Below are 26,302 nucleotides of genomic sequence, written 5' to 3'. Positions count from 1 at the left end.
TTACCCACTGGACCACCAGGGAAGTCCCTTTGTTAGGTTTTATGTGTGGGGTGTGCCTCTCTACCTAACCTGTAAACCCTCTGGAGAAAGTAAATGAATGGAGCAAAAGTGTGAGTTTCCAGGGAATTGTTTTCTAGCCTCACATCCATCCTTAGTTGAAACCAGTTCTTCCCCAACTTTTTCCACCTTACAAAAGAAAGGAACACATCGGACCCTCCAGAATCCTGCCCGTGCTCATTGTTAGAGCTTTGAGATTCAGCCATATTCTGTTGAGGACAGTCTGAGATGATAGAAATGGATAAATGGGTTTGTGTCGAGAACTTCTGAATTTAAATATATTGTAGAGTCAAATGAGAATGAAGAGACTGTTCCGCAACCACCCCTTTTCATCTCCTGGCTTGTCCGAGATGGCTTAACTCCCCGCCCATCTGCCTCTCTCTCAGAAATAAAGAGTGTTCTGGTCATGTGAGGAATGTTTCTTACCATGTTTATTTGAAATGAAAAATGATAAAGTAAGTCAGTCTCATCTGGCTGATTGGTTTGACAGTGACTTTGCCATTCTAGTTATATGGTAGCCATTTTACATAAATTACAAGCACTAAATCTGTAGTTTAAAGGTTGGTTAGCACAAATACAAAGCACTTGATAAGATCAAAGTATTTTATCATCTTTATATTGGGAAGGGTGTTTTTAAGTTAATACTTGATTTTTCCAAATCTTTCAGAGTATGTTGAGAAAAATGAGGTATCCCTGAGCAAAAGAGTAAGAGGCATAATTCATAGTCATTTGATAAGTCTTAGAAAAACCTTCTGAGATGCTTCCAAGGTTGACTAAAAAGCTTAAAGCTCCATCTCACTAAAATAAATTTTTAATACAGTTTCTCCTTATGTATAATAGCTATAAGAATTTTTTTTTTTTTTGGCCTTATGGCTTTCAGGATCTTAGTTCCCTGACCAGGGGTTGAACCCCGGCCCCCTGCAGTGGAAGCACAGCGTCCTAACCACTGGACTGCCAGGGAATTTCCAAGAGTTTTTAATATTTAATTTCAAAAATACGATAATAACTGTAATGATAATTCAACCCAAAAGAATTTTTGTTTTTTACAGTGGGATAGCCTTTGGACCACAGGAAATAAAATTAAAATGCTCTGTGGTGGAGAAGTAGCATGAGACCACAAACATAAAAATATATTAAAACAAAATTCTATGTGAACCAGGTTGCAGGAATGCAGTAGTCCAGGTCCGATGACCAAGAGCTTCTCTAAAATACTCAGTGTTTTGTGTAAATGATACATATGTCTAAAAGCATTCAGATGATTTGATATGTAGTATAACTGTAAAGTTATAGGCAGATTTTCAACTGCGGGGTGGGGTGGGGGGTTGGCTCCTAATCCCCGCATTGTTCCAGGGTCAGCTGTGTATGCTTCATCTTTGTTCAAAATCCTTCCGACGTCCTGGACAGGTGATGTGATCAGGCTTTTCAGAAGGGGCCACCAAGGCCCAGGAACGCCCTGATTGACCGGAGGGATTTGCCCTGGGACTGAGCCCCAAACTGGAGGCAAAGGCTCAAATTCTCCTGGTCCTTCTCCAAGCCAAGATACCTTTGCTTATAAAACAGAAAAATAAAGGGGAAACTGGACCCAGAGTGACTTTTTAAAATGGCATTGATTAAGTAACCATGAAAATTACCAATAATGACAAACACTTGAAAAAAAAGTCAATATACTAATAAAATGTTAACAATGCAACTCTTAAGATGAGAGAATTCTCCAGTAAATCTCTGTTCAGGGCCTTGATCTTCAAGTGGAATACATCATGTTTTCTGGTGAATTTTCAGGTCAGGGCCAGTAAAGGGAGCATATTTTGAGAAACATATTTTGTGTCTGGTAACACAGAGGAACCGTGCATTTTAAAAGGCGATTTCAACTTAATTGCAAAAAAACAGACATTTAACTGCTACAATGTAAAATAGTTTTTGGGAGATGTCACGTTTTATAGTCTCTCTGGTACCAAAGTTACAGGTCCTGGAAGTGAGAAGAGTGTTTCTCTGAAGGAATGCTACCACTCTGTCATTTGTTCCCCAGGTCACAGTTGCAGTCTGATTGTGAAGCTGGCCTCGGCTTCCATGTGTGTCTCGTGGAATCTTTTTCCTTAAGGTGGAGAAAAATCAAATGTTAATTCAAAAAAAATACTGCAAGTCCACTACCTAGGAATGAGTTCGTAAGTCCAATTTGTTCGTAAATCCAACAAACTTAGCCTAGGTACCCAGCTAACACAATCAGCTATATGGTACTGTACTGTAATAGGTTTATAATACTTTTCACACAAATAATACATAAAAAACAAACAAATGCAAAAAATAAAGGAAACATTTTTAATCTTATAGTACAGTACCTTGAAAAGTACAGTAGTGCAGTACAACAGTTGGCACTTCTTAGCAGTACCAGCTACATCACTGCTGCTTTTGCACTTGCTTCCAGACATCCTGGGCTTAAAATAAACATACTGTACTACTGTACTCTGTACAGTACTATACAGTAAAGTACACAAAAGCACAACCACTTGTAGCGGATGCACACATGACAGTGTACGCCAGACACAGGAACTAACTTACATGATTGGACATGCGAATCCACGTTCACGTCTTTGAAAGTTCACAACTTGAAGGTTCGTATGTAGGGACTTACTGTCATAAAATAGTTGGACGCTTTACTCTGGCGCTAACTAACTAAACGGGGGCCTATGGTTGAGCAAGTTCTTTAACTTTCCTCGTCCCTGAAGTGCAAAAGGTGGCATTGACCTCCTAGGACTGTCTGAGGATTAAATGATGTAACGTGTGTTCTTCTGAGCCCTCTGAGAAGCAGACACCAAGATGAGATTAAACGTGCAAGGATGTCATTGGGGAAAAAGCCTGTGAGAGACGGTGGGGAGGGAGCCTGGGAAAACGAAGAGGGCCAGAGACCAGGGAAGGATGGAGGGAACAAGGCTGGGGAAGCGGTACCTCCAGGCCGTCTAAGAAAATCTCCACACAGCTGCGGGGTCCTGGCACCGGAACTGTCCCCGTTGCTGGAGGTTGTGAGGTGAATCTGTGGCTGCCACAGTATGTGAAGATGTCTGGCGCGCAGCAGGTACCCTGCTCCAGTTTGTTTTTTGTACTTTTAGAATCATGGGTCATTCTTTCTTGGCTACAGTTAATTTTCTTAAGCCATATTTCCCTTTCTTTCTCTCTTTCTCTCTCTTTTTCTTTTAAATTAAATTTAACCGAAGCTTCTACCACAGTGCTAACTTAGAGAACGGTGACTCTGTGATTTACTCATTTCACAGATGATAGCGTGAAAAGCTATCTCTTCCTACCCTGGGCCCTTGGAAGTTCCCGATTTGGTAGTTTCGGATGTGATTAGAATTGTAGTGAAAATGAGCTTTCTAAAACACAAATCCAATTGTATCTCTTCTTGTTTTTCTCATTGTCTAAGGCTGGGTTTAGCACAGTCTGAAAAACTCTCTGCTTACTTTATGCCTCAGAGCACATCTGTTCTCACTCTGCTCATCTTTCTGCTCTGGTGATTGCGGTGATGGTACCCAGCAGTGACAGGCCGGCTCACCTCTGACCACAGCCCCCTGCTCTTTGGGGATGCCCAGGTGGCATGGTTCTGGCCAGTGCAACACTGGGGGAGATTACTAGAGTGGGGCTTTTGGACACGCCTTCTTTTCTCCATTTGAAAAGAAAAAAAGAGTTTGGGCTGGCAAGCGTTTTGTCCTTGGCCCTTCTTTCCTTCCTCCCACTTGAAAGCTGGAGAAGCAGCAGTCATCTTGCGTGAGACAAGAACAAGGAACAGTCCTGCACCACAAGGATGGTCAATCGTAGACCTTGCTAGAGCCTGGATCCTTGAAAGCATCGCTGAGCCGTGGCATCAGCCAACTGATTAACATCTATTGATCAACATCCATTCATACCACTGAGTCAGGTTTTCTGTTACAAATGCACTCAGGACTATTTTACCATAGTTGTATTTCACTTATCAAAGCACTTAAGGCCCAGTGTTTTAATTGTTGGTTTCCTTGTCTGCACTGGACAAGACAGTGAGTGCTCTGGTGACTTTTTGTATTCACTTAACCAGGCTTAAGTCATTGAGCTGAGCCCTGGGATATAGAAGGAAGCCCCCAGCCCCTCTCAGAGAATACACACATCTCAACAAAAATTAGACTGAAGAAATGAGTGTGGAGACAGCCTATCGAATGAGGATCTAATCTAGGCAAGGAGGAGTCATGGATACCTGAGTATAAGAACAGCCAGGTAGAGGGAGGGAGAGAAGGTAGTAAAGAATAAGTGCAAAGTTCTGGCAACCACTGTATTCAAAGAATTGAAAAAAGGTCACTGTAGCCAATGGGTAGAGTTGGAAGAAAGCAGTGGTAATTGATGAAGAGGAACAGAAAAAGGGGGCCTTGAAGCTCATGAGATGGAGTTTGGACCCAATTTTATGCACAGTGGTAAGTGTTGATGAGTGTTCTGCAGAGACGAGATAAAGGAGGGGGTATTGTAGCCCTATTTGTGTGTTACAAATCTTGCCATGGCTAGTAGCTGGGCAATGGTGCCAGGGGTGGGTATCCAGTAGAGAGGATTTTGTCAGACTCCAGGGAGAGATACTGGAGTTTGGGGGTACAATTACAAAAGTGGGTTTGGAGAATGGATGAGTACTAGTGTTTGGATTGACTGGATGTAAAAGATGCAGGCAGAAGGAAAATCTAGAATGTGTTACAGATTTTTGGTGAAAATAGTATAACAAATGACCAGATTAAGGCGTGCCATTGAAGACATTACAGTTCAGATTGTTGGATCAGAGATACCTGAAGGTGTATGGGAGTTCCAGCCTTTATAACCTTGTGATCTTGGCGAGGTTAACTCTTTGATCTTCAAGACTCCTTACCTGTAATGCTGCACTAACCATATACACCTCACAGGTAGTGTTGACAGGACTAAGTGAGACAATTCACAGGAAGCTTGGAGCATAGAAATAACATTTAGTGTTAATTATTATTATTGGGTTGGGTTAAGGGAAGGAAGAAAAAGAGGGCAGTTTTGTACGTGGTGAATTTGAGAGGCCAAAAGACCATCAAATGTAGATATCTGGTCAGAGTATTCAGGGCTGGCTAGAGATGTAGACTGGAATTGTATGTTCATTTAATCACCCAATATTTATGGAGCACCCACCATACAATAAGTGTTATACTAGACACCGGTGTGTTGATGGTATTTGAATCCAGGAGAAAACGACCATTGGCAAGCCCCAGAAGAACCAGAATGGGGGGTAGAGTAAAAGTTCTCAAACTAGTATCAGAATCACCTGGAGGGCTTGTTCACAAGTTTCCAAGGCTCCAGCCGAGAGATCTGATGCAGTAGGGTCTGAAGTAAGGGCTGAGATTCTGCATTTCTGAAAATCCCCTAGGTTGCGATGCTGATGCTACTGGTCTAGGGCCCACTCTTGGTGGTACCAGACTAGAAAAGAGACTTGGCTATAAGAAGATTGAGAGGGAAGAGATAAAGGGATATAGGGAGAGGCCAAGAAAACGAAAATTTTGGAAAGGAAGCAATAGGTATATCTGCTGCATGTTGCTGAGTGTGCTAAAAAGTCAAACTGAGTCAGAAACATTCCCTGGATTTAGTACAACGGGCAAGAAGAGCTGAGCAGAAGCATGGTAGCTGTGACTAGAGGAGTAGAGGAATGTGAGTAGTGATACAGGATGATGTATAGAGTCAGCTTAAGAAATTTGCTTCTTCCCTAAATAAACAGAGGCTTTAAACACATTTTTCCCAAAGTGCTTTGCTGGGGTAGAGAAACTGTATCTGAAAAGAAAGTTTCTTTGGGTAGATATCTGGTTAAACACTGTCTGAAATAAAGCTAAACATATTTGTTTTCAGCAACACTTCTTCATGCCTTTTATATGCAGATGAACTTTGCACATTGCCAGTAGAGGAATCCAGTAAGCAGTGTTTTCCAAAATTATCTTACAATGAAATAATCTTCTCTGCAACTGTCTTGGGGACAGATAGTCCAAGAACACCCCCTGGAAGTCATCCCTCTATAATTCTAAACCTTAGGGTTGAGTGATCCAAGGAACTCCCTTTGGAATTGGTCTCTGTGCAGTTCTAAACCTGACTGTGGTTTATGGGGGTCACTGGGGAAGAAAGTCTTGTGTCTTTATCAGCCTCCCAGAAAAGCTTGGGAATTGAATGGGATTTTTTTCTGAACCTAGGACTGTGCATAAGTCTTGTGCAGTATTACAGCATATTCCAAGTCTTTGCCTGATGGTCAGCTTGGAGATAAAATACTGATTCTTGTCCACGTATTTGGTCAAGTATACTTGGATTTTTATCATCAGAGTGATTAATACTTACGGTGTTTGCTCCCTTAAATTCTTCCTTTAAAAAATTGTCTAAAGTTAAAGAGAACCTCTGTGTAACATACAGTAGCTATATATATTAATGTTACTATTTTTTTTGCAAACACCTCTTTTCTTTTTCTTTTTTAAAATATGTAGCAGTAAAATCTATACTAGAAGAGACTGCAGTCACCATATGCTCTGCACATTGAAAGCCAATACATGAACGGCTTCAGTCAAGGAAAATCAATGAAGCAAGAAGCCTAACAATTTGGATCTTCTCTTTGATAAGACCAATACATGTGTGCAGCTTAGTTCAACATAATGAACAGAATTTAGCTGCTTTGGTTTGGAACTGCTTTCCTGAGGAGCAGAAATAAGGTCAAATCAAAGACCTTAGTGGGAGGAGGATAAATTGACTCTAAAATTCTGTAGTTCTTGAGAAATGGTGAGTTCTGTGTTTTTTGGCTAACATGAAAGTTAATTCACATTGTAGAGAAGATATAGGGAAAAAAATAAAAAAGGAAATGCATTGATGTGTACTGCCTCTTACTAGACTAACTCCATCTTATGTTTCTAGTCCTAGGAGCTGTCAGCAGTAACCTATCAGCAGTAACCTACCAGCAGTAACCTGTCAGCAAAAACCTATCAGCAGTAACCTATCAATCTAGTTGACTCACTATTGTTTGGGTAAAATGTGAATTTATTTTATTTCCATCTTCTGTAACCTCGACCCACACTCTGCTCTCTCAGATCCCTCAACTGTCCATGTGCAACTCCGCATCATGATCTAGCCGAATCCTCAGTTTTCCACGAAGTGTTCATTTGCTGAGCACTTCAACAGAGAAACACGCTATTGGTAATAGTGGTAACTAATCATTTGTATAGTCCATTAAACACAGCAAAGCATGTTTACTCTTCAAGAAATCCTTCTTACTCTTCAAGATAACCCTGGGAAGTAAGTTACTATCATGATGGACTGTTTAAGGAGGAAGAAACCAAGTCTCCAAGAGATTAAATGCCAATAAGTTGTCGACTTGGACCCAAGTCAGGATTTATGCTACAAATTTTATACTCCATATTCTTATTACTTGCCTGTCTTTACCCCCATAGAACTGTAAGGCACTTATTTATCCATTTATTCATTCAACAAATATTCGTTGATCCCCTACTCTATTCTGCTGTAATACATGTTTCTGTAATACACATTGACACATACACAATTGGTAAATAGGAGAGTGATGTCAAAACATGGCGATCATGGTGGGGGGGGATAAATTAGGAGTTTGGGATTAACATATGCACACTACTATATATAAAATAGGTAAAAAACAAGGATGTACTGTATAGTACAGTGAACTAAACACCTTACAATAACCTATAGTGGAAAATAATCTGAAAAAGAATGTGTGTGTGTATATATATATACATATATATATATATACACACACACACACACACACACACATATATCTGAATCACTTTGCTGTATACTTGAAACTAACACAGCATTGTAAATTAATGATACTTCAATAAAAGAATAGTAAAAAAGAAAAAAACATGGCGGTCACATTGGTTTTTCCTGGCACATTAATGTTTAACATACTAAAGTTTACTAACACAGCTGAATGCAGTAAGCTATGAGGGAATGTGGTTGTGTGCATTGGCCCATTTCTACATGTGTTTTCCTGACTTGGTGTACCTACATGTTCTGTCTGGGAAGCATTTATTATGCTAGTCTTCATCTTTTGGTATTTTTACCTTGTCTCCAAGACTCAATTTTTAAAACATTTTATTGAAGTATGTTTGATTTACAATGTTGTGTTAATTTCTTCTGTACAGCAAAGTGACTCAGTTATACATACATATATATATATTCTTTTTCATATTCTTTTCCATTAAGGTTTGTCACAGGATATTGAATATATTTCCCTGTGCTATTGTGTAGGACCTTGTTGTTTATCCATCCTATATAAAATAGTTTGCATCAGCTGATCCCAAATTCCCAGTCCTTCCCTCCCCCACCGTCTTACCCCTTGGCAACCACCAGTCTATTCTCTATGTTTGTGATTCTGTTTCTGTTTCATAGATATGTTCATTTGTGTCACTTTCCCTTTCTGACTTACTTTGCTTAGTGTGATAATCTCTGGGTCCATCCATGTTGCTGCAAGATGCAGGAAGAAGACTCAGTTTTAATCTTCTCTTAACTTACTTCCATCAGGCTACCCCACCCTTTTTGTTTGTTTGTAAATTAAAATTCTTTTATGTACTGTAGTTTTATTTACTAAGCATTCATCATGTCTTTCGACTGTGCCAGAATTTTTATTAGGCTTGTTGTTTTGTTTGTACTCTGATCACAAGGTGCATACATTTAGAATGGTCTGCCCTGACCTATTTTTGTTCTATCACCTCTGACTTTTAATGTGTAATTTTCCAGGGCATAAGGACTTTAATAATGTATATATTGCATGTTTGCATAGATGCCTGTACTTGCTGAGTAACTGTTAATATTCATGTGTGTATATGTGTCTGTGTGTGTATTCCCTACCAAGTGTCTAACTTCTGAGTAACTGTTAATATTCATGTGTGTAACTGTTAATATTCATGTGTGTATATGTGTCTGTGTGTGTATTCCCTACCAAGTGTCTAACTTCAACATATTTTCCCTGAAATATGTCTAAAAAGTAAAGAAGAATGTCAGCTTTCAATTATTCTAGTCAGGGATTATGGAAAAGCTACTATATGCTAGGTGCTTGAATGTTTTATTTAATTCTCACAGCAAATGTAAATCTCGGTCTTCCTAGCTGCATTTTTAGCAAAGGATAGGAACCTAGGGCGGTCTTACTCTGTAACGCTTCCTGTTTTACTTTTTCATGTTGTTTTCATTTTTTGGAAAGCTAAATATTGAATTTCTTATTTTAAATACTGTTCTACCTAAGCCTAGAAACTGGGGAGGAGGATGCTGGGAAAAAGTTAAATTGTTAGCCTTTCTACCTTACCTTCAAAGGCTTTCAAGTAAGTTTTATAGTTTTCTCCCTCAGGCCTAGTCCTTCTAACATTAATGTTTCACTCTTTTTACTCCGTCTAATAATGAAATTCCTTAGCAAAAACTCATTCAAAGATAAATAAACAGTAGTATAACCAGATGACATGTAATGGTAAATATAAAATATAGAGTAATGGTTTATTAATTTTGTTTATGTTCTCAAAACACCAGCTTTTAGGTTTTTTTTTTTTTTTTAAAGAAGATGTTGGGGGTAGGAGTTTTTATTAATTTATTTTTGCTGTGTTGGGTCTTTGTTTCTGTGCGAGGGCTTTATCCACTTGTGGCAAACGGGGGCCACTCTTCATCGCAGTGCGCGGGCCTCTCACTATCGCGACCTCTCCTGTTGCAGAGCACAGGCTCCAGACGCGCAGGCTCAGTAGTTGTGGCTCACAGGCCCAGTTGCTCCGCGGCATGTGGGATCTTCCCAGACCAGGGCTCGAACCTGTGTCGCCTGCATTAGCAGGCAGATTCTCAACCACTGCACCACCAGGGAAGCCCCCCAGCTTTTAGTTTTATTGATCTTTGCTATTGTGTCTTCATTTCTTTTTCATTTATTTCTAATCTGATTTTCATGATTTCTTTCCTTTTGCTAACTTTGGGGATTTTTTTGTTCTTTCTCTAATTGCTTTAGGTGTAAGGTTAGGTTGTTTATTTGAGATTTTTCTTGTTTCTTGAGATAGGATTGTATTGCCATAAACTTCCCTCTTAGAACTGCTTTTGCTGCATAGGTTTTGGGTCGTCGTGTTTTCGTTGTCATTTGTTTCTAGGTATTTTTTGATTTCCTCTTTGATTTCTTCAGTGATCTCTTGGTTATTCATCAAGAAAAAAAGGGAAAATACTCAAACAGATTTAGAAATGAAAAAGGAGAAGTAACAACTGACATGGCAGAAATACAAAGGATCATGAGAGATTACTACAAACAACTGTATGCCAATAAAATGGACAACCTGGAAGAAATGGACAAATTCTTAGAAAAGCACAACCTTCTGAGACTGAACCAGGAAGAAATAGAAAATATAAACAGACCAATCACAAGCACTGAAATTGAAACTGTGATTAAAAATATTCCAACAAACAAAAGCCCAGGACCACATGGCTTCACAGGAGAATTCTACCAAACATTTAGAGAAGAGCTAAGACCTATCCTTCTCAAACTCTTCCAAAATATAGCAGAGGGAGGAACACTCCCAAAATCATTCTCCGAGGCCACCATCACCTTGATACCAAAACCAGACAATGATGTCACAAAGAAAACTACAGGCCAATATCACTGATGAGCATACATACAGAAATCCTCAACAAAATACTAACAAACAGAATCCAACAGCACATCCAAAGAATCATACACCATGATCAAGTGGGGTTTATCCCAGGAATGCAAGGATTCTTCAATATACGCAAATCAATCAGTGTGATACACCATATTAACAAACTGAAGGAGAAAAACCACATGATCATCTCAAAAGATGCAGAGAAAGCTTTTGACAAAATTCAACACCAATTTATGATAAAACTTCTCCAGAAAGTAGGCATAGAGGGAACTTTCCTCAACATAATAAAGGCCACATATGACAAACCCACAGCCAGCATCGTTCTCAATGGTGAAAAATTGAAACCATTTCCACTAAGATCAGGAACAAGACAAGGTTGCCCACTCTCACCACTATTATTCTACACAGTTTTGGAAGTTTTAGCCACAGCAATAAGAGAAGAAAAAGAAATAAAAGGAATCCAAATTGGAAAAGAAGAAGTAAAGCTGTCACTGTTTGCAGATGACATGATACTATACATAGAGAATCTAAAGAGGCTACCAGAAAACTACCATACCTAATCAATGAATTTGGTAAAGTAGCAGGATACAAAATTAATGCACCAAAATCTCTTGCATTCCTATACCCTAATTATAAAAAATCTGAAAGTGAAATTAAGAGAACATTCCCATTTAGCATTGCAACAAAAAGAATAAAATATCTAGGAATAAACCTACCTAAGGAGACAAAAGACCTGTATGCAGAAAATTATAAGACACTGATGAAAGAAATTAAAGATGATACAAATAGGTGAAGAGATATACCATGTTCTTGGATTGGAAGAATCAACATTGTGAAAATGACTCTACTACCCAAAGCAATCTACAGATTCAATGCAATCCCTGTCAAACTACCAATGGCATTTTTCACAGAACTAGAACAAAATATTTCACAACCTGTAGGGAAACACAAAAGGTCCCGAATAGCCAAAACAATCTTGAGAATGAAAAACAGAGCTGGAGGAATCAGGCTCCCTGACTTCAGACTATATTACAAAGCTACATTAATGAAGACAGTATGGTACTGGCACAAAAACAGAAACATAGATCAATGGAACAGGATGGAAAGCCCAGAGATAAACCCATGCACATATGGTCACCTTATCTTTGATAAAGGAGGCAAGAATATACAGTGGAGAAAAGACTGCCTCTGCAATAAGTGGTGCTGGGAAAACTGGACAGCTACATGTAAAAGAATGAAACCTAACACCATCCACAAAAATAAACTCAAAATGGATTAAAGATCAGGCTTCCCTGGTGGCGCAGTAGTTGAGAGTCCGCCTGCCGATGCAGGGGACACGGGTTCGTGCCCCAGTCAGGGAAGATCCCACATGCCGCGGAGCGGCTGGGCCTGTGAGCCGTGGCCGCTGAGCCTGCGCATCCAGAGCCTTTGCTCCGCAACGGGAGAGACCACAACAGTGAGAGGCCGGCGTACTGCCAAAAAAAAAAAAAAAAAAGGATTAAAGATCTAAATGTAACGCCAGACACTATAAAGCTCTTAGAGGAAAACATAGAACTCTCTATGACACAAATCACAGCAAGATCCTTTTTGACCCACATCCTAGAGAAATGGAAATAAAAACAAAAATAAACAAATGGGACCTAGTGACACTTAAAAACTTTTGCACAGCAAAGGAAACCATAACCAATACAAAAAGACAACCCTTAGAATGGGAGAAAATATTTGCAAATGAAGCAACTGACAAAGGATTAATGTCCACAATATACAAGTAACTCATGCAGCTCAGTATCAAAAAAAAAAAAAACCCAATCCATAAATGGGCAGAAGACCTAAATAGACATTTCTCCAAAGAAGATGTGCAGATTGCCAACAAACAGTAGAGAAATGCAAATCAAAACTACAGTGAGGTACCACCTCACACCAATCAGAATGGCCATCATCAAAAAATCTACAAACAATAAATGCTGGAGAGGGTGTGGAGAAAAGGGAACCCTCTTGCACTGTTGGTGGGAATGTAAATTGATGCAGGCAGTATGGAGAAGAGTATGGACGTTCCTTAAAAAACTAGAAATAGAACTACCATACAACCCAGCAATCCCACTACTGGGCATATACCCTGAGAAAACCATAATTCAAAAAGTGTCATGTACCACAATTTTCACTGCAGCACTATTTACAATAGTCAGGACATGGAAACAACTAAGTGTCCATCAACAAATGAATGGATAAAGAAGATATGGCACATATGTACAATGGAATATTACTCAGCCACAAAAAGAAACGAAATTGTGTTATTTGTAGTGAGGTGGATGGACCTAGAGTCTGTCATACAGAGTGAAGTAAGTCAGAAAGAGAAAAACAAATACCATATGCTAACACATATATATGGAACCTAAAAAAATAAAAAATAAAAAAGGTTCTAAAGAACCTAGGAGCAGGACAGGAATAAAGACACAGACGTGGAGAGTGGACTTGAGGACACGGGGAGGGGGAGGGGGAGGCTGGGATGAGGTGAGAGAGTGGCATGGACATATATACACTACCAAGTGTAAAATATATAGCTAGTGGGAAGCAGCCACATAGCACGGGGAGATCAGCTTGGTGCTTTGTGACCACCTAGAGGGGTGGGATAGGGAGGGTGGGAGGGAGACGCAAGAGGGAGGAGATATGGGGATATGTGTATATGTATAGCTGATTCACTTTGTTATAAAGCAGAAGGTAACACACCCTTGTAAGGCAATTGTACTCCAATAAAGATGTTAATTAATAAATAAAATATAGAGTAAATATATTAAGCTTTGTGATTTCTCAGGACCCATGGATATCTATGCTTATTAACGGGAGCTGTGTTAGTTCAAATAATGCTAGCTGCTATGACAGATACAACTTGGACCCCTCAAATCTCATGTAAGAGAGCTTTATTTTTCACTCACCTAAGAGTCTACCTTGAAGTCCTCCTGATCTGGCAGCTCTTCTCCAAGTTTGAATTTAAAGCCTCCATTTCCTTCCGTTTTGTAGCCTTACAATTTTCGATGTATGGGTCTCAGACTGGCCTGGGGGTCATCTCCATCACAGCTAACCAGAAGCAGAAAAGACTGGACAGTTACAAGGAAGGATTTTATGTGCAGACCCCCCAAATGGCTGCTCCATTCCATTGGCCAGAACTCACACATCTGGCTAGTTTTAACCACAAGGAATATAGTCCAACTGTGTCCAAAAGGAAAGGAACTGCATTTTGTGAACAGCTAGCCAGTTTCTATGTACCACAGGGTGGACATAAGTTCTTTAACAGCTCAAGTTTTACATCTAAAATTATTGCTTCCAGCAGAATAAATTTCTCTCCTTCAAGCTGTGATAAATGTTATGACTTTATATTTTATTTTATAGCACCTCTGCTTCATTCCTTCTGAATTGCCTTATTGCCTTTCATTATGGGCCCTAATGATGAATTAAGTTGGACTGCTTAATAATTAAAAGTATCTCTAGGATAAAACCATATTTTCTCTTGGAGGAAATTTATTTGGCTTTGTTCACAGCTGCAATATACTGTGTAAGAGAATTAGAATTCTTAAGAAATAAATGAACAGACCTCTCAATAAGTGACATGGTTGGGATTGTGCAGCTTATTCGATTGTGAAAGAAAATAATTTGTACAAAATATAGAGAGGAACTTTTTACCGAGGTAACGTAAAAAGGAGTGGTACAAACTTCTGAGAATTACTTTCAGAACGCCAACCTTTGAATGAGCTGATATGTCTGAAAGAAAACACTAGAAACAAACAATTTCTGATGCATATTTGGAGAAAAAGGTTAGGAAGAATAGTTCCATGGAGTGGGATCAAGCGTAAGTGTTACCTAATGTCAAAGAGTTACTCAATTTTTATTTTTTGTTTTTTCTGTAAAGTAGTATCATCTTAACACTGCAAAAATTTGAATAAACCTGGGTCCTATGCTTCCTCCATGGATGGCAGTAGAGGATCTATACATGAACCAGTTCAGGTTAAAATGTGTGTCTTTGGGTGTCCAGAGTGCGGGTGTTGGTATCAGGCACCAGGGTTCAAAGCCCACTCTTCCACTATCTAGGTTGTCTCTGATGGGATAGGGAACCTCACCATTGCTCCATTTGTTCCCCTGTAGAAGGAGGATTCATGCACCTATTTCTTTGTGTTGCTATGAGGAGTGAATTCATAATACATGTTAATACTTAATATGGTGCCCAGTACACAGTAAAATCTCAGCAAGTGGCAGTTAATATTTGGTGTCTTTAAACATGATATTTGTCAGGTGATAAGATGAATGAGGCTTGCTATGGGGTGGCCCTGTAGGGAGGATGGAAATGGAGTTATAGGAAGATACAGTTCAGCTTAACAGAGAGAATCTTTTAATAATTATAGAAACAGATAAAAATAGAACCAGGGAACAGGGCAACGAGGTGTCTATCACTGGGAGTATTTAAATAGAAGAAGCCACCACTTCTTTCAGGAAGAGAAAATCTTTCTATATGATTAAACTAAGTTGCATCTGACACCCTTTCTAAAATTAGTATTCCATGAGTATTTTCAATAACTACCCAATAGATTTGGTGGTTGAAAGAATTTGAATCTAATGATGATTTTTGGTGATGTTTTTGTGGTGTACAGGTAGGTCTTTCTTCTTTCAAGAAAGCTTGACCCATGAGTATCTGAAGTGACAGTATACATTTAAGGTAGTTATTCTTGGCTTAACAGAGGGTTTTTTCCTCTTGCTTTTACTTCAGTTTACAGACAACTCTGTAGGGACACAGCAAATGTAAGAAGTTTTTTTTTCTTAAGTCAGAGATCACCTATACTACTGAATACAGAAATATAGTTAACACCTGTCTCTTAACACATGGGAAGAGTGAAAAATATACTTGTAGAAAGAATTTATGCATTAATTTCTTTCTAGAACAGCAAGGTTGAAATTAAGTGAGGTGAGTGGACCTAGAGTCTGTCATACACAGTGAAGTAAGTCAGAAAGAGAAAAACAAATACCGCATGCTAACACATATATATGGAATCTGAAAAAAAAAAAAAAAGAGAGAAAAACAAATACCGCATGCTAACACATATATATGGAATCTGAAAAAAAAAAAAAAGGTTCTGAAGAACCTAAGGGCAGGACAGGAATAAAGACACAGACGTAGAGAATGGAGTTGAGGACACGGGGAGGGGGAAGGGTAAGCTGGGACGAAATAAGAGAGTGACGTGGACATTTATACACTACCAAATGTAAAATAGATAGCTAGTGGCAAGCAGCCGCATAGCACAGGGAGATCAGCTCGGTGCTTTGTGTCCACCTAGAGGGGTGGGGTAGGGAGGGTGGGAGGGAGACGCAAGAGGGAGGAGATATGGGGATATATGTATATGTATAGCTGATTCACTTGGTTATACAGCCGAAACTAACACACCATTGTAAAGCAATTATACTCCAATAAAGATACTAAAAAAGAAAAAAAAGGCAAACAGGCAGTGCTCTGAAAAACTAACCCAACCCTAAACACAGGTTATCACTACAGAGAGTACTGTGCCCTAAGAATAATCATAACAGCAAAAAATCTCAAACCCAGCTGATCTCCCCAACCAGTAAGGCAGTGATGGCCAGACTGAATGAAAATCCAAGAGCCAAAACAATAACAAAAAAAGAAATGAAATGAAATAATATATTAGGAAGTATTATTTACAGAAAATATTGTAGCTTTCTACCTATGTCCCTATGTCTGTCATAACTAGTGGACAACAATATGCCAGGAATTCTTCCATCAGAAACAATCACGTGCTTTAAAGTAGGATGATTCACAATCTGGGTTTGTTCATGAGCTCATCATGGACATTGGTCTTTATGGTCCTGTATTTTCAACTTTTTTTTTTGAGAAGTATCAATTTTAATGGTCGGGTCAATAGTTATAAATTTATAAATAAGCCTAGAAGTAATATAAGAACATTGGATGTCCAGTCTAACACAGTACTTCATCACTACCCACTAACAGTCTGGGTTTACTCACTGTGTCTTAGCAATAGAATAATTTGTTTTGGAAATCAAACTATCTCTGTAAAGCTCTTTGTAAAGCCAGCTTGTCTGTTTCTCTGCAGTGGAAATATGTACAAGTCATTCAGATGTGGAAGGTAGCTACAGCCACAGGGAGAAGATGGGTGTGGCCGAGACAGTGCCAACAACACATGGAATTGTGTAGTGCAGGACACTAGTTATGCATCGTTAGAAAGAGAGGGATCAGAGATGCTATCCTTCCAAGTCCTACACCACCCCTCCCTCTGTATGCCCTGGCATGTTACCACTCAGGGATCAGAGGCAGGGAATGTATAAATGAAGCAACATCCCTTAGTAGCACAGGAAGGATCCAGACATGTGCACATCTCCTGAGCAATAACCCTTTCCAGGGCTTTCCTGTGGCATCTCAGCGATGGGGCAGGGGAGAGGTCTTGGATTCCTGGAGTATTGCCACTCTGAAGCTTCGAAGCTTTTCAGGCTGGGAAGGGATGCTCCAGGATTATGGAGGCAAGACATGCATTACTCCTTCTCAGGTGGGCCTCACCCTGCTCATAAAAGGAGGCCTCTGAATGTGGCACATATGACATCTTAGGCTGATTATGTTTAGAATACAATGGTCAGAAGGATGTGGTCATCTCAGTACTAACAGAGATACTATTAACAGGTCCTAACCACATGCATGTTACAAATATGCTTCTCTGTGATCTGTTTCTGTGACACTTGTCCTGCCTTTGAAAGTGGATATAGCCCCTTGGCTTTGCACAGGAGACCCAGCTACCATGTGTAGCACATGGAGATCCATACTGTTCGGCTTTAAAAATCAGACTTGAAAGATAGAAGTGATTGTTTAAAACTGTGTACTTAGTGGAGGAAAAAAAAACCTTTCTATAAGAAACATTTCTGAAGCACTTATTCTGTTGACTTTAGATGAGAAATGTTCAAGGTCAAGTGGATAAGAACAAACTGTTGGGAAAGGAAGACCTTCCTTTAAAATGCTCTGGATCCACGCTGTCCGATGGAAATGTGATTCATGTCAAATACGGGATTTTAAGTTTTCTGATAGTCACATTGAGAAAGGTAAAGACACAGGAGAAATCTTAACAATTTAATTTAATTTTAGTATATCCAAAAGTATTTCAATGTGCAAAAAATGTTTTAAAATAATCAGCATATTTTAGCATTGCTCTACCCTCTGTAACATGAGTGTGACTTTTACACTTAGAGCACATCTTCGTAGCACATGTGACAGGTGACTGCCATATTGGGCAGGGCAGCTCTAGACCAAAGGCCACATTCCTCAATTGCTGGGAAATCATGCCTGATCCATTGGACAAGTTTCTTAACTGGAGAATAAATGCCCCAATTTTTTTTTCATGAAAGAGCTTTTTTTTTTTTTTTTGGTATTTTTTGTTTATTGAAGTATAGTTGATTTACAATGCTGTGTTAATTTCTGCTGCACTGCAAAGTGACTCAGTTTTATATATATATATATATATATATATATACACACACACAATATATACTTGTTTTAATATTCTTTTCCATTGTGGTTTATCACAGGATATTGAATATAATTCCCTGTGCTATACAGTAGGACCTTGTTGTGTATCCATTCTATATATACTAGTTTGCATCTACCAACCTCAAACTCCCACTCTAACCCTCCCCCAACCCCCTTCCCCTTGGCAACCACCAGTCTGTTCTCTATGTCCATGAGTCAGTTTCTGTTTTATAGATAGGTTCATTTGTGTCATATTTTAGGTTCCACATATAAGTGACATCATATGGTATTTGTCTTTTTCTTTCTGACTTACTTCACTTAGTATGATAATCTCTAGTTGCATCCATGTTGCTGAAAATGGCATTATTTCATTCTTTTTTATGGCTGAGTAGTATTCCATTGTATGTATGTAACACATCTTCTTTATTCATCTGTCAACGGACATTTAGGTTGTTTCCATATCTTGGCTATTGTGAATAGTGCTGCTATGAACATGGGGGTGCATGTATTTTTTGAATTATAGTTTTGTCGGATACATGCCCAGGAGTAGGATTGCTGGATCATATGGTAACTCTATTTTTATTTTTCTGAGGAACCTCCATACTGTTTTCCACAGTGGTTGCACCAAATTTCATTCCCACCAACAGTGTAAGAGGATTCCCTTTTCTCCACACCCTCTCCAGCACTTGTTATTTGTAGACTTTTTGATGATGGCCATTGTGACTGGTATGAGGTGGTACCTCATTGTAGTTTTAATTTGCATTTCTCTAATAATTAGCAAGGTTGAGCATCTTTTCATGTGCCTATTGCCATCTGTAATGAAAGAGCTTCTTAAACTTCTCAGAAAAGGAAAAACATCTTCAGGCATTACATATGTATTTGCCATGCAGCACTGTCTGTGTGACGTGTGACTTTGGATCTGCTCCAGCTGAAATGTGAGATGAGGTGACTTTCTCAGCCTTGGTGACTCACCAAACAGTATTCTTCTGGAAATATCATCAGTTGATTCTGGGTCTGTACAAATGCAGGTGAAGAGGTAAAGCATTAAATTGAATGATCAATCTGTAGAGATATCCTCCAGGAGAAGGAATGGGATTTCTGAAGTCAAGAAATGAAGCGCTTGATCACCAAGCTGGAAAAGGAAGCCCTAGTACCTCCAGGTTGAGGCTGAAGGAAGCAGACTTGGAGGAGGGGCAAGGAGAGGACAGCTTTGTGCAGAGGAAGCAGAGTGTTAACCACTGCAGGAGTAGAGAGCATTCAGAGCTTGAAGGAGGTTTGTTGGCTAGTGGACATGGAGAATTGATGAAAAAAAACCCCCGCCTGTCCCTATCCGTTTATTTCCTTGTAAAGAGAGCACAAGTGTTTATGTCTGAGGAAGGAAGAAAGGGAGGGAGGGAGGGAGGAAGGGAGAGAGAGAGAAAAAAGAAAAAGGTGCTTTCACAGAAAGCAGTAGGACACAGTGAAGAGAGAGAGCTGCCTTCATGATTTGCAGGGAAGTGTGACATTCTCCTCCACTCGGTCACAGGGCCAAAGAAGACAAAAGGGAAAGTTGGAAAGACTCATAGGGACCACCAGTCTTGATTCTCTTCTAACCTTGGTTTTCCTAAGGCCCCACAGAAAAGCAGTAGGAGATGAAGACCAACATAGTCTTGTGTCTCTTGATCAGTGATGTTCTACTCCAGGGCTTTTTCTGCTGAATCTTAGTGTCCCTTAGACACCTGCAGCGGTCCTGGTCTCCTGTTTGCAATAGTGGAAGCCTGGACTGGCTAAATTGCTCACTCCCTCTAGAAATATTGTAGAACTATTATTTCATCCTCTGTGACACCCATGATGTCTGATGTTCTAGGGAGTAGTATTCACTCCTGGAGAGTGGTGTTTCCCATAAAGTATGTTGGTGGCAATGTGGAACAATTAATGGGAAATCTGCCATGTTGCTGGTGGGAGTGTAAAATGGTACAAAACCGCTTTGCAAAAAAGTCTTGCACTTTCTCATAAAATTAAATACACATTTATTTTATGACTCATCAGTCTCATTCCTAAGTGTTTGCTGTGCAAAAAAACCCAAAAAAACAAAAACTTGTACAAGAAGATACATAGCAAGTTTGTTGTGCTGCTGCAAAATGGAAATAGCCCTGGTGTCCATCCACAGGAGACTGCATAAACAACCTTCAGTACATTCATTCAGTGGAACACTTAGCAGCAACATATGTGAATCTCAGAAATACTTTGCTGAGTAAAAGAAGCATTACACAAGAGTACCTACTATCTAATTCCATTTGTATGAAGTTTTTATGAAGTGGAAGGAGAGACAGAACTAATTTATGATAAAGGAAATCAAAACAATGGCTTTTGGAGTGGGGGCAATTGACTGGGAAGGGACATGAGAAAAATTGGGATGATAAATATATTTTATATCTTGATAGTATTTGGGCTAAAACAGTACGCGAATTTTTCAAAAACTGAGAAACAGTATGTAAGTTTTTCAAATGGTATACCTAAAATTTGTGCATTTCACTATATACTTGCCTTAAAAATAAAATAAAGAATTGAAAACAATTTTAAACTTTAATGATATACATTTCAATTTATTTTGAAATGCATCAAAAAGTAAGATGATGGATGGATGAATAGATACGTGATAAAGTGAACACATCAAATGTTAACAATTATAGAATCTAACTGATCTATGGGTATTCACTGTGCAATCTTTCCAACTTCTCTGTATTTTGAAAATTTTCATAATAAAGTCTTGGGGGGAGAGGCACATGAAATTACAGGTTTCCCCTGCTCTCTGAAAGTTTGCAGTACACCACTTCACTTTTATAAAACGCCTACATTAGTAAATGTTTTTCCTAACTGAAAGAAACCTGAAGAGGATTTTAGTGTTTACCAAAATAAGCCATCTTGGGCTTCCCTGGTGGCGCAGTGGTTGAGAGTCCGCCTGCTGATGCAGGGGACACGGATTCGTGCCCCGGTCCGGGAGGATCCCACATGCCGCGGAGCAGCTAGGCCCGCAACGGGAGGGGCCCCAACAGTGAGAGGCCCGCGTACCGCAAAAAAAAAAAAAAAGTCTAAAGTACTTTGTGCCCACTAAAGGACCAGAGTTTACAGATACGGGTAACCCCCACCTTCTGAAGGTTTGCAACATGCCATTTCGCTTTTAAGTAAGACCTACATTAGTATGAGATGGTTTTTTTTTTTTTTTTTTTTTTGCGGTACGCGGGCCTCTCACTGCTGTGGCCTCTCCCGTTGCGGAGCACAGGCTCCGGACGCGCAGGCTCAGCGGCCATGGCTCACAGGCCCAGCCGCTCCGCGGCATGTGGGATCTTCCCGGACCGGGGCACGAACCCGTGTCCCCTGCATCGGCAGGCAGACACTCCCAACCACTGCGCCACCAGGGAAGCCCCCATCTGCTTCTAATATAAGGCTGTTTCCTCTACACTGAAAATCTTTTGTTTAGCGTAGCCACCTTCATGAATGATCTTAGGTCTTCTGGATAACTTGCTACAGCTTCTACACCAGCACTTACTGCTTCACCTTGCACCTTTATGTTACAGAGATGGTTTCTTTAAAAGTTATGAATCAAGCTCTGCTTAAAACTTTTCTTCTGCAGCTTCCTCATCTCTCTCAGCCCAGCAATAAGGCTATTTCACTTTCTTATCATTCATGTTCACTGGAGTAGCACTTTTAATTTCCTTGGAGAAGTTTTTCTTTGCATTTGCAGCTTCGCTGTTTGGTGCAAGAGGCCTAGCTTTCAGCCTATCTCAGCTTTTGACATGCCTTAGTCCTTTCTATCTTTTGATTGAAAGTGAGAGATGTATAACTCTTCCTTTCACTTGAACACTTAGAGGCCATTGTAGGATTAGGCCTAATTTCAATATTATTCTATCTCAGGGAATAGGGATACCCCAGGAGAGGGAGAGAGATGGGGGACTAGCCTGTCAGTGGAGCAGTCAGAACACACGCATTTATCAATTAAGTTTGCCATTTTATATGGATGCGTTTCATGGCGCCCCAAAACAAATACAATAGTAACTTCAGAGATCACTGATCATAGATCACTATAACAAATGTAATAATAATGAAAATGTTTGAAATATTGCGAGAGTTACAAAATGTGATACAGAGACACGAGATGAGCAAATGCTGTTGGAAAAAATGGCGCCAATAGACTTGTTGGTCACAGGGTTGCCACAAACCCTCAATGTGTGAAGAACACAGTATCTGTAAAGTGCAATTAAAGTGAAGCACAGTAAAATGAGGTATGATTGTAAAGACTTAAAAGGGGATGCTCAGAGTTCCATTTTTCATAGTCGCAAAAACTGGAAATAATCCAAACGTCCAATTGGTGAAGGGCTAAACAAAATGCGGTTTATTCATGCAATGGAATGTAACTCAGCAGTAAAAAGGAACAGACTATGAATATGTGCCGTGACCTGCTTGAATCGCCTAAGCATTTTGCTAAATGAGTGAGTCCAGTTACCAAAAGATCTCATACTCTGCATTTCCATTTGTATGAAATGTCCAGAAAAGGCAAATCTATAGAGACAGAAAATAGGTAAATGACTGCCTAGGAAGAAACAGGTGTGGACTGCCAATGACAAGAAGGCTGTTTTTGGGGTGATGAAAATGTTCTAAAGCTGGATTATGGCTGTGGTTGCACATGTCTGTAAATTCACTGAAAATCACTGAATTGTACACTTAAAACAGGAATACGTTAGTATCTCCCATTTATTACAAATAGCTGTGAAACATAAAGACTGGCGGAACTCAAAAAACAGGGTTCTCTCTACAGTGATATGATGGTAGAGTTTTGTGGCTATGAGAATGGAATCTGGTATATGATTCCCTTCATTCTTACTGTGTGATTTCTAGAAGTTAACCTCTCTATGATTTATTTTACTCCTCTGTAATACAGGAATAATGGTAGTATCTACTTCTTACTAATGTTACAAAAATCAAATGAGATAAACAGTACTTTAGCACAGCATTTAGCACACTGAGAGCTTAAATGTCAACCCTTATTACCATGATGATGATGATGTAGGGGAATTGGCTAGATTTTCACTGTTTCTTTTTGGCTCAGAGATCTTAATCTTGGATGAAAGTATTTGCTCCTAAGATACGTACTGGGTTTTGTCGATATCTTTCCTGAAAGAGCCTGAATGGTATATGCTTTTCTAGTTCCTTATCTGACTTCTAATTTTACTCTGTCTCCTTCTTGGCTGTGGTGCCTTTAATTTCTTCTCATCAGACTTTCCAGAGCGCTAAAGAGCAACTTCCCGTTCCTCCTCATTTTCGGCTTCCTGTGGTGCTGATGAACTCTGATCCGCTTTGATGCAAGAAGAGAAATCTAGCATAGCTCAAGGAGGGTCTGTGGTCTTTGCCTACGAAGTAAAATGGGTGGGTTTTCATACATGCATTTTGTGATGACTTTGTTAGACACATATAGACTTATTTTTTAATGTAATTTTTGGTTTATATCATTTGAGGGCTAATCCTCAACTGAGAAAAATGGGGTATTATTCAAGTTTGCTGAGGGTCGGTGGGTGTTGAAGATAATAATTAAATTTCTGTTTACAGAAGTTGGGTGAATGCCAGTCATACACAGTGAAGAGACTGAATTTAAGATTATTGGAAAATAAAAAGCAATTTTATTACTTTTCAAGAGCACTAACAATGTGAAGTAGCTGTTAACCAAGTGTTTCCAAGAAGAGGTCCTGCTGGGGCTTCTTTCAATTTGGCAATTAGCAGCACCATTTACATACAAATCAAGAATGTGCTGAGATCCTTAAACAGTCCCTCCCACCCCAGATTAAGGTCACAGTCCAAAAGAAATCTTATTAATCCTATTAATTTGTGGAGCAAAAATTTCCTGCATATATAATAGAGAGCCTTACAACCAGCTCAGGAAGGATAATCAGAGATTTAAAATTGGAAAACTTGGAATCAACACGGGGAGGGGGAAGGGTAAGCTGGGGCAAAGTGAGAGAGTGGTGGTGTATATATGGACATATATACACTACCAAATGTAAAATAGATAGCTAGTGGGAAGCAGCCACATAGCACAGGGAGATCAGCTCGGTGCTGTGTGACCACCTAGAGAGGTGGGATAGGGAGGGTGGGAGGGAGACGCAGGAGGGAGGAGACATGGGGATGTATGTATATGTATAACTGATTCACTTTGTTATACAGCAGAAACTAACACACCATTGTAAAGTAATTATACTCCAATAAAAATGTTAAAATAAAATGGCAATATTCCCCATAGCCATTGTCACTCTGATTTTCCAGGTCTCTCAAATATTTTAGCTTCAGCTGTTAGTTTCCATGCCCTTATGAAATTAAGTCAAGAGCTAAGGAGAGGACGATGCAGCCGTGGGCAAGGTCACAACCCTTGTTGGCAGATGCACTGGAAGGGAACTCTTCTTTCCTGACTTCCAGTTCCATTTTCTGTCCAATCCATTGTGTTGAATTCTATTTCTGTTTATGCCACAACCTGTGTCCATTCTGTCTTCAACTCCATGGGTCATAAACTCCCCCAGACAGCCTGCTCTCTGCCTGTGGCTCAGCGTTTATCAATCCCCATCAGTCTTGCTCACCTTTGCCAATCACCTTTTAACTGGGGGCTGCATTTATAGCACATCCCCAACAGGAGCAGAGTGAGACAGTTACTCCTGCTTAGGTGATATGGTTTGAGTGGCAAATCAAAGTTTCTTTCACTCCCAAGTAGCTCTATTAATCCTTCTATGGCATCACTTTCCCTCCTGCGGTCTATAATTCCCACTATTATAGCCATGTCTTTAGGTCAGGGTTTGCTAGGACAGATGCCTCCAAACCCAAGCAGGTGGAAACAGGTCAAAGGGCACCTGCCTGTTTTCTAAGGGAGCAGTTACTACTCAGCTCCAGCTAAGTGCTGCCAGTGTTGACAGATTGCTCTGTTTTTCAAAAGAGATGGTAAATCCAGGTTTCTATGTAAAGTCTCTCAACAAATAAATGCTGGAAGATAATTCCCAATTTTTAAAACACTGAGCAGTCTGGCAATTTGTAGCCCATGAACCTATCCGTTCTTTGGGTTCATTATTTCATCCCAAATACAGATACTGAGATTCTGTTGCATGTCCAGCTTTGTGCTACATACTTTTATTCTACAGCCAGTGAAAAGCCAATGGGAAAAATGTTGGTTTCCCCAGTGTAATGAACTTGTCTGCCTCCCTCTGCTCCCTGAAGTCCATACCACCCTTTCCTCTATTTTTCCAACCTCACATGAGTTCAGCCCAGCTCCATACTCTGGAGCACTTACTGTCTTTGTTTAGATGAACATGAGGCATTCCTGAGACCAGCATTTAGGTGACCTTATGTCAACACAGCATTTCTAGTCCTGACAACCACATGCCTGTGTTTACCAATGAGTTTCCTACTTTGGTCTTCAGCTCAACCTTTTTCCTCCCAGCACCCAGTCATTGAGGAGGTCCGTGCAGATCTTGTTCAAATCCCTGACACTAATCATCCCCTCTTCACCACCCTTCCATATAATCTAGCGCAGACTGTATCACCTTTCTCCAAAGAACTGTCCTGTCTTCAGCGATGCCCGCCACTGCCCGCATCCCCAATTCCTCCTCACACTTTCCCACCCTGATCTCAGTAAGAACACTACTGCATATATTTTCGAAAGGAATTTAAGCATGGGCTATTATGGTTTACGGGTTTGGTGTTAACTACCTCTTGACTTTTTCTGATGCTGAGACTTATTGAAATATTTCTGAACCTAGACCAAGAAGTAAAAATAGCAGGAACGGTATTAATTTGTGTAGGATAACTGTGCAATTAGTGACCCAGTGTAGCAGTTCTTAGACAACAGTTGTAAGAAATGATGCATTTCAGATGCCCTGAGTCTGGTATCGATTGATGCATGTGCTGACTTGGAGATTTCAGATTGGATGCAGTCCTCTGTTACCTGCCTGGCATTGCTGCTTTCCTCATAGGTCTGTTATCATATGGTATGTATCCTTAGGGTCAGGAAATGCAGTTGAATCCCTAGTTCTGCATGCCATGGTTCCATGAGCTAAGGCAAGGTAAT

This window comes from Lagenorhynchus albirostris, chromosome 5, assembly GCF_949774975.1.
Source record: "Lagenorhynchus albirostris chromosome 5, mLagAlb1.1, whole genome shotgun sequence".
Lineage (NCBI taxonomy): Eukaryota > Metazoa > Chordata > Mammalia > Artiodactyla > Delphinidae > Lagenorhynchus > Lagenorhynchus albirostris.
The sequence above is the reverse complement of the archived record's forward strand: the minus strand, read 5'-3'. Positions refer to the sequence as shown.